This window comes from Mustela lutreola, chromosome 2 (assembly GCF_030435805.1).
Source record: "Mustela lutreola isolate mMusLut2 chromosome 2, mMusLut2.pri, whole genome shotgun sequence".
Lineage (NCBI taxonomy): Eukaryota > Metazoa > Chordata > Mammalia > Carnivora > Mustelidae > Mustela > Mustela lutreola.
This window is the reverse complement of record NC_081291.1, coordinates 26,521,856-26,534,204: the sequence shown is the minus strand read 5'-3', so window position 1 is coordinate 26,534,204 and position 12,349 is coordinate 26,521,856. Positions and strand designations below refer to the sequence as shown.

Sequence of the window (12,349 nt, the reverse complement as noted above, 5' to 3'; positions counted from 1 at the left end):
AGCATGTTCACTAAGCAAGGTTAATAGAAATTAAAAACTGGAAACAGCTAAAGCCTAACCAAACTACATTATGCTGATCTGATAAAATATCAGACATCACAATCACAATATCACAATCATCAAAAAATGAAGTAGAGTTATTGGTACTGAAATTAAAATATATCAAGATATATACAGTGATCCCTTTTTAGAAAAATGATATATACTTTCACAAAAATAATTATGTATACTAATTAAATATAATTAGATACATTCTAATGGTAGCATACCATTAGAAAACAAAAATTTGAAAGAATGTATATAAAATGTTCAAGTGCTTATCTCCACAAAAAGAAATCCTAAATACTTAAACTTTAAAATTAAGAAAGATATAAAATTTTATTAAATTAGCCTAGCAAATTTTCAATTCCACATTATAGTCAGTGGAAGAGAGTGAAAGGAAGATGAAAAGGAAAAAAAACAAACAAACCCAGGGATACACACTTAACTACATGAGACAAAAACATACAAAAACAGAATCTGCCAGAAAGAAAACAATCAAGGGAGATCAAAGGGAATGAAGTTCAGTAAATTCAAAAGGAAATTCAAGAGGGTTAGTAAACTAGTCATCATCTTGCACATGTGAAAAAGAGACGTCGGAGGTAAAATCACTGACTTCTGAACTGTACTTAAGAGTTTTTGCAGGAACGCCTGGGTGGCTCAGTTGGTTGGACGACTGCCTTCGGCTCAGGTCATGATCCCGGAGTCCTGGGATCGAGTCCCACATCAGGCTCCCAGCTCCATGGGGAGTCTGCTTCTCCCTCTGATTTCTCCTTGCTCATGCCCTCTCTCACTACCTCTCTCTCAATAAATAAATAAAAATCTTTAAAAAAATGTCTTTAAAAAGAAAAAAAAAGAGTTTTTGCAGCTTACTTCCTTTTTGTTCTTTCATATTAAAGGATTCAGTTCTGAATGGAATAGCTTTAGCAGCCCACCAGAATTCTTTACCTGGGGTAATTCAAACTAAGAGACCTGGTAAAACCACGGTTTTCAGGATTCCTATCCTTAAAATAAAAGTGTTGCAAAACTGAAAAACATAACATTAACCTTTTATACAATACAGCACTTACATGAAATGCAATTTGTAGAGCATAAGATTTCCTAACCGATTGGGTATACAATATGAAAAGGGTCAAGGGCAATACCAAAGTTTTTAACCCAAGCAATTTATGAGGATGCAGTTGCCTCTATGAAAGCCTGAAAGGCTGAAGGTGAGACATTTTGTTTTTTATTTCTTGTTTTGTTTTCAAATGGGGTTGAAGGAGGGGTTAGGACTTGGACTTTGGACATATTAAATTTGAGGTATCTGTTAGACATCAGGTGGAAATGTCAAAAGAACAGTTGGATATGAGCTTACAGTTTGGGTAAGAAGTCTGGGCTTGAGAAAAAAATTTGACTGTCATCAGCAAATACAAAGAATATGAAGTCAAGAGACAGGATGATATCACCAAGACAAGAAGTCAGACAAGAAGACCAGCGACAGAGCTTTGGAGTAATCCAAAATTTACAGGTCAGGAAGAAAAAGACCAACTGAAAGAAATTTAAAAGTTGGCCAGTGAAATATGAGAAGAACCAAGGGAAAGTGGTGTGCCCCCAAGGCTATGGGAATGATGTCTTCCAAGAATGTCAGAGAAATCAACTTCGTCAAATAATGCTTAAAAATCAGGTAAGAGAAAATAAAAATGAAAACAAAAACTGACCACTAGAAGAGCAACCAGGAAGCCAGTGATGACCTTGACAATAACTATACGGAAGTAGCAGTGAATGAAAGCTTGGGTGGCTCCGTAGGTTAAGCGCCTCCGTAGGTTAAGTGCCTGACTCCTGAGTTCAGTTCAGGTCATGATCTCAGCGTTATGAGACTGAGCCTCACTGAGCTCCGTGCTGGGCGTGCAGCCTGCTTATGATTCTCTCTCTTCCTCTTCCTCTGCCCCTCCCCCCTCAACCTCTCTCTTTCCCTCTCTTAAAAAAAAAAAAAGAAAAGAAAGCTGACCAGAATGATTCAAGAGAAAATGAATGAGAGGAATAAGAAACCACACATATAGACAAGTCTTTTAAGAAGTTTTGCTGTAGGGGTGCCTGGGTAGCTCAGATGGTTAAGCTAAGCCTTCGGCTCAGGTCATGATCTCTGGGTCTTGGGATGGAGCCCTGTGTCAGACTCCTGCCTCAGTGGGGAGTCTGCTTCTCCCTCTCCCTCAACCTTCTGCTCATGCTCTCTCTCTCTCTCTCAAATGAGTAAAATCTTAAAAAAAAAAAAAAAAGTTGTGCTCTAGAGAGAAGCAAAGAAATGAACATGCACAGCCAAGAAAACCATCAACAAAAAAGGCAACCTACTGAATGAGAGAAAATATTTGCAAATCATTTAGCTAATAAGTGGTAAATATCCAAAATACATAAAGAACTCATTCAACACAAGACAAAAAAGAAAAGAAAAGAAACAATCTGATTAAAAAAAGGGCAGAGGATCTCAACAGACATTTTTCCAAAGAAGACATATAGATGTCTAACGGGTGCATGAGAAGATGTTCAACATCACCAATCATCAGAGAAATATAAATCAAAACCACAAAGAGGTATTTACCTCATACCTGTTGAAATAACTATTATCAAAAAGACAAGAAATAATGTGTTGAGGAGGATGCAGAGAAAACAGATCCCTGTGAACCACTGGTGGGAATGTGAATTGGTACAGCCACTACAGAAACTGGTATGGAAGTTCCTCAAAAAAACTAAAAAATAGAACTACCATATGATCCAGGAATTCCACTTCTGGGTATTTACCTGAGGAAAATGAAAACATTAACTCAAAAGGATATATATACCCCCATGTTCACTGCAGCATTATTTACAATAGCCAAGATATGGAGACAACCTAAGTGTCCACTGACGGATGAATGGATAAAGAAAATGTCACACACACACACACACACACACACACACACACACACACCATGGAGTATTATTCAGCCATTAAAGAATGAAATTTTGCCAATGATGACAACATAGATTGATTTTTTTTAAAGATTGTATTTATTTATTTGACAGAGAGATCACAAGTAGGCAGAGAGGCAGGCAGAGAGATAGGAGGGAGCAGGCTCCCTGCCGAGCAGAGAGCCCAATGTGGGGCTCGATCCCAGGACCCTGGGATCATGACCTGAGCCAAAAGCCGAGGCTTTAACCCACTGAGCCACCCAGGTGCCCCAACATATATTGATCTTGAGGGTATTATGCTAAGTGAAATAAATCAGAGAAAGACAAAAACCACATGATCTCACTTCCATGTGGGATCTAAAAAAACAAACTCATAGATAGAACAGACTGGTGGTTGCTGGGACAGGGACTGGGGGTCAGGAGAAATGGGTGAAGGGTATCAAAACATACAAAATTCTGGTTATGAAATAAATATGTCACAGGGATGTAATGTACAGCATAATGACTATGGTTGTAATACTATATTGCATATGTGAATGTTGGTAGAAGAGCAGGTCGTAAGAGTTCTCATTAAAAGAAAAAAATTCTGTTACTATATATGATGATGGATGTTAACTGGACTTATTGTGGTGATCACTTCCCAACATATATAAATACTGACTCATCATGTTGCATACCTGAAACTAATGTTGTATGTCAATTATACCTCAATTAAAAAAACTTACCAAAAAAATGAGTAATAGGTAGAAGGGAAAGTGAAGAAATTTTTTCTTTAAGAGCAAAACTGCAGTTTCATATACTAACAAGAATAATCCAGTAGGCAGGAAAGGCACCCTGAGGATTCAGAAGTGGCTTTCTAAGGGAGCTGTCCATCCTGAGTCATGAAGACGAGTGAGTCAAGATGAGTAGAGAGGGGACTGAAACAAAGTAAGCAAAGAGAAGACGTAAGAAACATGGGGTGGGGTTGGGGGAGGGAGCCTGGCATGTGAAGCACAGGACTGAGGCAGGAGAGGTAAGCAGTCACCAAGCCTTTTAAGACATACATAACAGAACAAACTTTATTGTATAATGATAGGCAACTTGCCACTATAGGGTTTAAAAAGGAAAGTACTGGGGCACCTGGGTGGCTCAGTGGGTTAAAGCCTCTGCTTTCAGCTCAGGTCATGATCCCAGGGTCCTGGGATCGAGCCCTGCATTGGGCTCTCTGCTCAGCAGGGAGCCTGCTTCCTCCTCTCTCTCTGCCTGCCTCTCTGCCTACTTGTGATCTCTCTCTGTCAAATGAATAAATAAAATCTTAAAAAAAAAAAGAAAAGTACTGAGATCAAACTGACTATGCACATGGGAAGAGGATGGCTTGAGGGGTACAAGACTGGAGGCAGGAAGCCCAATTATGAGGCTACCAAAATAAAGAAATAACAAGGTTCTAAACTAGGGCAGCATTAGTAGTATAAGGGGGGTAGTGATAGATCCTATGGGCTCAGTGTTGAAGGTAGCAGTTTCTAGTGTGGGTTACTGGGCAGATGATAATACCATTATCTATATTTGGAAATAACTGAGGTGGGGGGTGAGTGAACGATTCATTTCAGTTTGGGGTCTACTGCTTTTGGAGTCTCTGTAAGACATCCAAGTGAGTAAATGTAAGCAGGCAGAAGATAGAAAACTCGGACCTTCAGGCTCAAGATATTTGAAAGGCATCAGCATTTGAGTGGTTATTAAAATTACAGTGATGTATGAGATGATCCAAAACAATTACAGGGAAAAGCATGAATGAACTTTTAGGGACACAAGCATTTACAGAGAAATTAGTGAAGATAATGCTTGAAGAAATATCAGATAGGACAGTCAGAAAAGTACAAGAAAAATCAGGGAAAGAAACATCCAAGAGGCCAGAGAAATATACCTCTCCCATTGCAACAAGAGACGCTGTAAGTGACCTAAATAAGCTGGCAGAAATCAGAGATCAAGAAGTCAAATCACATAACAGTCTGAATTTTTTGATCCTGTTGCATTAATTTTTCAAAAATTAATAGAACCTACAAGGCCCTCTCTTTCTGAGATCCTTAAGCAGTCAAGCCAATTTGAATGGAAGTGCCTAAAGAGACTAAACAGCTACACCACTACCTACAGGAAAAGACTATTTCCAGTTGTAGTAGAAGAGTATTTATGGTTGTTCTATATACAGAAAATTGGTAATATATTTCTTAATAAACCAAAATTACTGTCAAGCATAATAAAACAATTAAGAATTTTTGTTTTGTTTTTTATCATTCCTAACTTCTTGACTGTTACATATTTTACTTATGACTTCACATAAATTCAACTAACAATATAAAAATCTTATGACCTTATATAACATGGAAAAGTATTTATAAGCACAGATGATGGGACACCTATAATGTTAGTAATTAGGGGAAAATATTATCAGTGCAATAAAAACATCAGAAATGGAAAGAATTTTTGATGTGGGAAGAAAAAAAATAACTTGAAAGATGCAGGGGGGAAAATAAATAGAGCAAGGAGCAATTTCCATTTCTTGATTTTATCACTTTTAGGGAGACAATTTGTCAAACTAAAAAATCACTTATTGTTGGATAACTGTACTATAGTGTACTAACTGGGAGTGACACAACTGTTTGGTCCCACCCATACAGAAGAACTCCACAGGAACTAAAATAAATAAATAAATAAATAAAAATAACCAGAAGTACATTTGCATATGAGTGCCTAAAGCAAAATCGGTAGAACGTGACAGATTTACTACTAACGGGAAAGTTTATAGCATTTTTCTCTTGGAGTGGGGTGGAGAACTCCCAAGGTGTGAGTCATTGGATTAAAGAACAACTGGATCCAGGATTTAGCCAAAGCTGTAAAAGCAGGATCCAGATACAGCAGAGCAAACATGCGCTCTCTTGGCCAGAAAGAAAAAAAGCTGCATTGGGTTAGTGCCTCCAGAGTTAGAATGAGTCACAGACACCAAGTGGCGAGGAAAGCACAACCGGACTCAACTTCAGCACATGGGAAAAATCTGCAGCTGTTTTTTTATCTTTTGATTTATTCCCTCTCTTAGTAATTTACTATTAAAAACTTTTAATTACATTCAAGGAAGCTAAAATGAAAATTACCTCAGAATCCTAATATTCCAAAGATATAGACAGATAGGCTTGCCACGGTGCTTTGCATGTGAATTAGACCAACATATGAAGCAACATCACTACCATACCCTTTCTAGCACTATCAATTTTGCTAACTTAATATAATCTATTTGTAAAATATTTATTTCTGTGATCACTAGCAAGAATGAATGTTTATTTGCTAATTATATTTATCTTGAATGAAAGAACTGCTTGTTTTGTTGGTCTGTTTATCTAGAATAGTCTTGATGGCCTTCTTTTATATTAAAAAAGGCATTTTATGTGTGACATATTCTCATTTTTCTCTCATAATGAATGTAAATGATGCTCCATTTCCATTTTTCCCATTTTTCATGGAACCAAAGTTTTCAATGTTTATTTAGATGCCCATTGATTTTATTTGCCTTCACTTGGCTTTAGGTTCTGGTAGTTGCTCATCTACCAAAAAATCCTGAAGTGGTTTCCATTATTACAAAGTCATACTACAGGTCTTGAACTTTTCATTTACCTCTGCCAATCATTCCACTTTAATTCTTTAATATCATATAACTGTGTTTCTTCTCAAATCTAGTGCTACTATTAAAAACAATTTTCTGTGGCAAAATAATGATGTGAAATTTAATGGGTTCTTAGGTCTCTACCCAAGAAAAGTGAAAGACACAGAGAAACCTATACAAATAAATGTTCCTAGTAGCACTGTTTATAATAACCAAAAGTTGGAAACAAACCAAATGCCTATCAATTACTGAATATATAAGATGTATCAGCAATAAAAATAAAATGAACTACTAATATATTCTATAACATAGATGTAGCTCAAAAACACAATGCTAAGTGAAAGAAGCCATTCACAAAGGACTGCATATGACTTTGGTTTCTTGATATTTCTAGAGTATGCAAATTTACAGAGATAGAAAGTGGTTGCCTAAAGCTGGGTGTAGGACCAAAGACTGAAAGCAAATAGGCCAAAGAGAAACTTTTAGGTGATGAAAATGTTTCACAGCTAGATTATGGTGATGGCTGCAAAACTACAGATTTACTAAAAATCTTTAACTTAAGGTAGACTTAACTTACATTTAAAATGGCAGAATTTTATGGAGTGTAAACCATACTTTAATAAGACTGTTTTTGAAAAGTCAATGAACAAAGGAAGGATAAGAAGAATAAATATACATATATACATATTCAATAACTCTGAAATATAAAAATTTAAGGGATTCAATTTGTTACTGATAAAAATAACAGGAAGTATCCTAATAAATATTCGGTGCCTCCGAGAGTGACATAGAGAAACATTTCCACAAGTTGATCATGGGAGTATTAATTGGCACAACCTGTCTGGAAAGCAGTTTGGCAAAGTATATCAAGGGAGCTCTTAAAATGTGCCTTTTTTTTTTTTTTAAAGATTTCATTTATTTATTTATTTGAGAGAAAGAGAGGGAAAGAGAGAGCAAGCACATGAGCAGGGGGAGGGGCAGAAGGAGAGGGAAAAGTGACACGGGGTTCATTCCCTGGGCCCCAGAATCATGACCCAAGCCGAAGGCAGATGCTTAGCCAACTAGCCACCAAGGAGCCCCTTAAAATCTGCCTTGTGATTTACTTCTAAAAATTCAGTCTAAAGAAGAAAGATGAATAAAGATTTAAGTGTAAAAGATATTCAGCAAAGCAAAAATTATAATACTTTTAAAAAATGGAAACTATGTAGTTACATAATTATTCACCAGTGGAAGAATGGTTAAGAAAATTACAGCCCATAGGCGCCTGGGTGGCTCAGTGGGTTAAGCCGCTGCCTTCGGCTCAGGTCATGATTTCAGGGTCCTGGGATCGAGTCCTGCATCGGGCTCTCTGCTCAGCAGGGAGCCTGCTTCCTCCTCTCTCTCTCTCTCTCTCTGCCTGCCTCTCTGCCTACTTGTGATCTCTCTCTGTCAAATAAATAAATAAAAAATCTTTAAAAAAAAAAAAAAAGAAGAAAATTACAGCCCATTCACAAATATTATTTCCCTTAAAAAAGTGTTTGTGGGCCTATGGTCCAGAATAGAGAAGGACATCATCACCAACAGCTACCACCACAGCCTGCACTCAAGAGGAAGATACTCACCATTTCCTGTCAGTCATAGCTAGCAGAGTGCTTACTAGTGGCATATCCTGTTACTTTGAAAATGATGCTACATTTGAAATCAAGAAATGTGATCTTCATGGGTTAAAAGAGGTCCCTCCTATCACAACAGTGTTCAGCAGGGAAGAGGGAGTCAGATAATATAGGATGATACAGACTATTTACCAAGAGCATTAACAGAACACTATTCTTGGTTTTTGTCACTTGTGAAATGTCAGGAAGGTTGTGGGGAACTTGAGATTGGATAAATATCACGGACCATCTCATCTCACTTTTACTGGGCTCATTGCTTCAACTTTACTTGTGGACCTTCTGTCCCAGACATCTGTAGAGTTTATAGTACAAAGAGAAGGTTGTACTGAAGAAAAAGAAGGATCGATGCACATATACACTAAGAACTGCTCCTGGGGCAATGGCATCATCAGAGATCTGGTTCCCTGAGTGCTGGTATTGGTCTAGCCTATAAACACAATGGAAAAGAGGAGTTCTGCTTGACTTTATATTTGAAAATTACGATATGGCAGTTTTGTGGAAATCACTGTTTATTTTCATCCGTAAGAATAACTGCTATGGAATGGGAGCATCTGCTGAGAGAGCAGCAGCCAGCACTGATTACTACAAGAGAGACAATTTTATTCCTGGGCTAAGAGCAGATGGAATGTATGTTTTATGTGTCCAGGAAGCAACAAAGATTGCAGCTGCTTATTATAGATCTGTACAGGGGGCCATGCTGACGGAGCTGCAGACTCACCAATATCAAAGGACACAGTATGAGTGATCCTGGAGTCAGTTGTCATACACAAGAAGAAATTCAAGAAGAGTGACCTCATTATGCTTCTCAAAGATAGAATAGTAGACACCAATACTGTCAGTGTAGAAGAATTAAAGGAAACTGATGTTGAGGTGGGTAAAGAAATTGAAAATACAGTCTAGTTGCAACAGCTGATTATGAACAAACTTTAAAAGAATCAAGACATCATACCTGCAGCAACAATCCACCTTTTAAATTTTTATTAATTTATTTTTTATTTGTGAGAGAGAGAATGCACACACAAGCACACAAGCTGGGGGAGGGTCAAACAGAGAGAGAGAGAAATTCTCAAGCAAACACCATACTTAGTGTGGAGCCTGACTTGGGGCTCAATCCCACAACCCTGAGATCATGATCTGAGCCAAAACCAGAGTCTGATGCTTAAGTGACTAAGCCACCCAGGTGCCCCAATAATCCACCTTTTAAAGTTTATGGTGCAAGGGGTGCCTGGGTGGCTCAGTTGGTTAAGCATCTGCCTTTGGCTCAGGTCATGATCCCGGGGTCCTGGGATCGAGTCCCACATCAGGCTCCCTGATCAGCAGGGAATCTGCCTCTCCCTCTCCATCTGCTTCTCCCTGCCCTTGCTCATGCTTGCTTTCTCTCTCTCTCAAATACATAAATAAAAATCTTAAAAAAAGAAAAAAGGTTGGGGCGCCTGGGTGGCTCAGTGGGTTAAGCCTCTACCTTCGGCTCAGGTCATGATCCCAGGGGCCTGGGATCGAGTCCCACATAGGGCTCTCTGCTCAGCAGGGAGCCTGCTTCTCCTCATCTCTCTCTCTGTCTGTCTCTCTGCCTATTTGTGATCTCTCTCTCTGTCAAATAAATAAATAAAATCTTTAAAAAAAAAAAAAGGTTTATGGTGCAAATCAGTGAATCAAGTTTAAGGGGATCATTTAAAGGAAGACTGTAAAGGAAGACTATAAAAAATCACTATGCCTTCAATGGAACATTCATGGTCAACTTTAAGAAATTTGTGGTCTCAACTTTAAAGGAATAAACCCCATAAAACAAACAAAAATTTTATGAATATTTATACCATGCAATAAAATTAGGGTTAAAATTTTGGGAAGAAATGTAATGATTCCAAAGGTCCAGTGGTGCAGTGAAAAGTACAACTTCTTTCCTATGTCCCACAGATTTACCAGTCCCTTCTATATGAAAAAATTGATTTTTTAACTGAAACAAATCTAAACACAAAAACATAGCTCAAAATGTTTAAAGGAAAAGTTCACAAGTTCTTGCACTCAGGAAGAGAAATATGGAGGGATAAATATAAACACTATGTAATAATAAGAACCAAGTAGCAGAAGTTATAAAAGTATACACTTGGGGAATTTGAAGGGATTGAGTTAAATCTCAGGGAAGACAGAATAAGATATTTGACATGTAGGGTGGGAACTGTCTCATATCTGTGCTTAGACAAAGAACTCATCTTAAAATAAAATCCAATCCCTAAGCAAAAAGAACTCTCCCCTCTTCCGTTAGTGAGTCACAAAGCTGTCTTGAGCTGATTTTGTCTATCAAGACACAGCACTTTTCTCCTGCTATGGGAATTAGCTAGGTATGTTTTATAAATAAAAATTATTATAATTAGAGGAAAATATCCTCTAATACCTGTTTTAAGTAACAGACAATATCCCTTAACTGTGGAAGTCAAACTCTTGCCTTTCGCTTCCTGGCAATATCACTCAACTAATTTTTCTCTAACACTGAAATAATGACTTCTGTAAGTGGACTGTCTACTATAGCTACAACCCTGCAGAGTAGGGGAGAGTTTCTTAAGATCTAAGAATAAATGTATCAAAATACAACTTTCATTCTTATCCCCTTATTCTTCTGAATATAAAGTACTTATGTTGAAGGTAGAAGAGTTCAATAAAGTATGGAGGGAAATTAAATTCACTCCTCTCAGGTTCCAAAAATAACCACTACAACGGCTTAACATATTTCTTTATATATAATGTAAGACCAACACTCTGCCTCCCTGACTCATATTTTCAAAGAAGTTTAGAGATATCCTTTATATACAGCTGTATATGTAACTGTCTTTTTCACTTACATCATTATTTTTCATGGCATTAAATATTTTTTGAAAATATGACTAAATACCAAATGACATTTCATAAATTTCATTAATTTAGACTATATATGGTAAATTCCTGCAATTAATTTCTGTGATAAAACTGTTACACCTACATCTTTATGCAACATCTCTGATAATGTTCTTAGATTAAGTCCCTAGAAATGACACTACTAAAGCTTAAAGGGTATGACAATATCTAACATGTATGTGGTTAACACTATTGCCAAATTCACTAGGCCCTTTGCAGATATTTGCTTGTTTAATCCTTGCAAAAGCAAGAGAGAGCAAAAGGCCCAATAAGAGAGGGAATGAATATCCAGAGAGAACAAGTGACTTGCCCAAGATCATGCAGCTAGAAAGTGACAGCCAGGATTCACACCCAGGTAGTCAGGTTCCAGGACCCAAACTCTTAATTACTATGCTGGTCTATTTTAATTCTACTCTTTTTCAACATAATGAAGTCACCTAGAAGTTTACTACAAATGTACAAAAACCCTCTGAGAAACCTGTAGTTCTAGGTAAGCATCCCAGGAGATGCTAAAATCTGAAACCCACTATCTTTATCTAGACATTTTATTCTATTCTATTCTACTTTTTTTTAAAGATTATTTACTTATTTATTTGACACAGAGAGAGTGAGATCACAAGCAGGCAGAGAAGCAGGCAGAGAGAGAGGGAAGCAGGCTCCCCGCCAAGCAGAGAGCCCAACACGGGGCTCGATCCTAGGACCCTGAGACCATGACCCGAACCGAAAGCAGAGGCTTAACCCACTGAGCCATCCAGGCGCCCCATATTCTATTCTATTTTAAAGTAGGTTCAGTGCCCATTGTGGAGCCCAACATGGGGCTTGAATTCATGATGCTGAGATCAAGACCTGAGCTGAGATCAAGAGTTAGACACTTAACCAAGTGAGCCACCCAGGAGCCCCTAATCTAAATATTTTAAAAGAGACTATTTAATAAGCCCTTCTCATAAAACCTGATGCAACTGATCAGGTTTTTTGGGGTTTTTTTATTTTTTGTTTTTTTAAAGATTTTATTTATTTATTTGACAGAGATCACTAATAGGCAGAGAGGCAGGCAGAGAGAGAGAGAGAGAGGAGGAAGCAGGCTCCCTGCAGAACAGAGAGCCTGATATGGGGCTCGATCCCAGGACCCTGCGATCATAACCTGAGCCGAAGGCAGAGGCTTTAACCCACTGAGCCACTCAGGCACCCCACCAACTGATCAGGTTTTATTATC

At 37.8% G+C, this 12,349-nt stretch overlaps 1 protein-coding gene and 1 pseudogene across 39 annotated transcripts in view; one reads left to right on the top strand and one right to left on the bottom strand.

Moving 5' to 3' along the window:
- Positions 1–12,349, bottom strand: part of SLMAP (sarcolemma associated protein) — a 144,188-nt gene that overhangs the window by 98,029 nt on the left and 33,810 nt on the right. The gene's annotated exons all lie outside the window — the stretch shown is intronic.
- On the top strand, positions 4,731–9,215 carry LOC131826021 (pyruvate dehydrogenase E1 component subunit alpha, somatic form, mitochondrial-like; annotated as a pseudogene).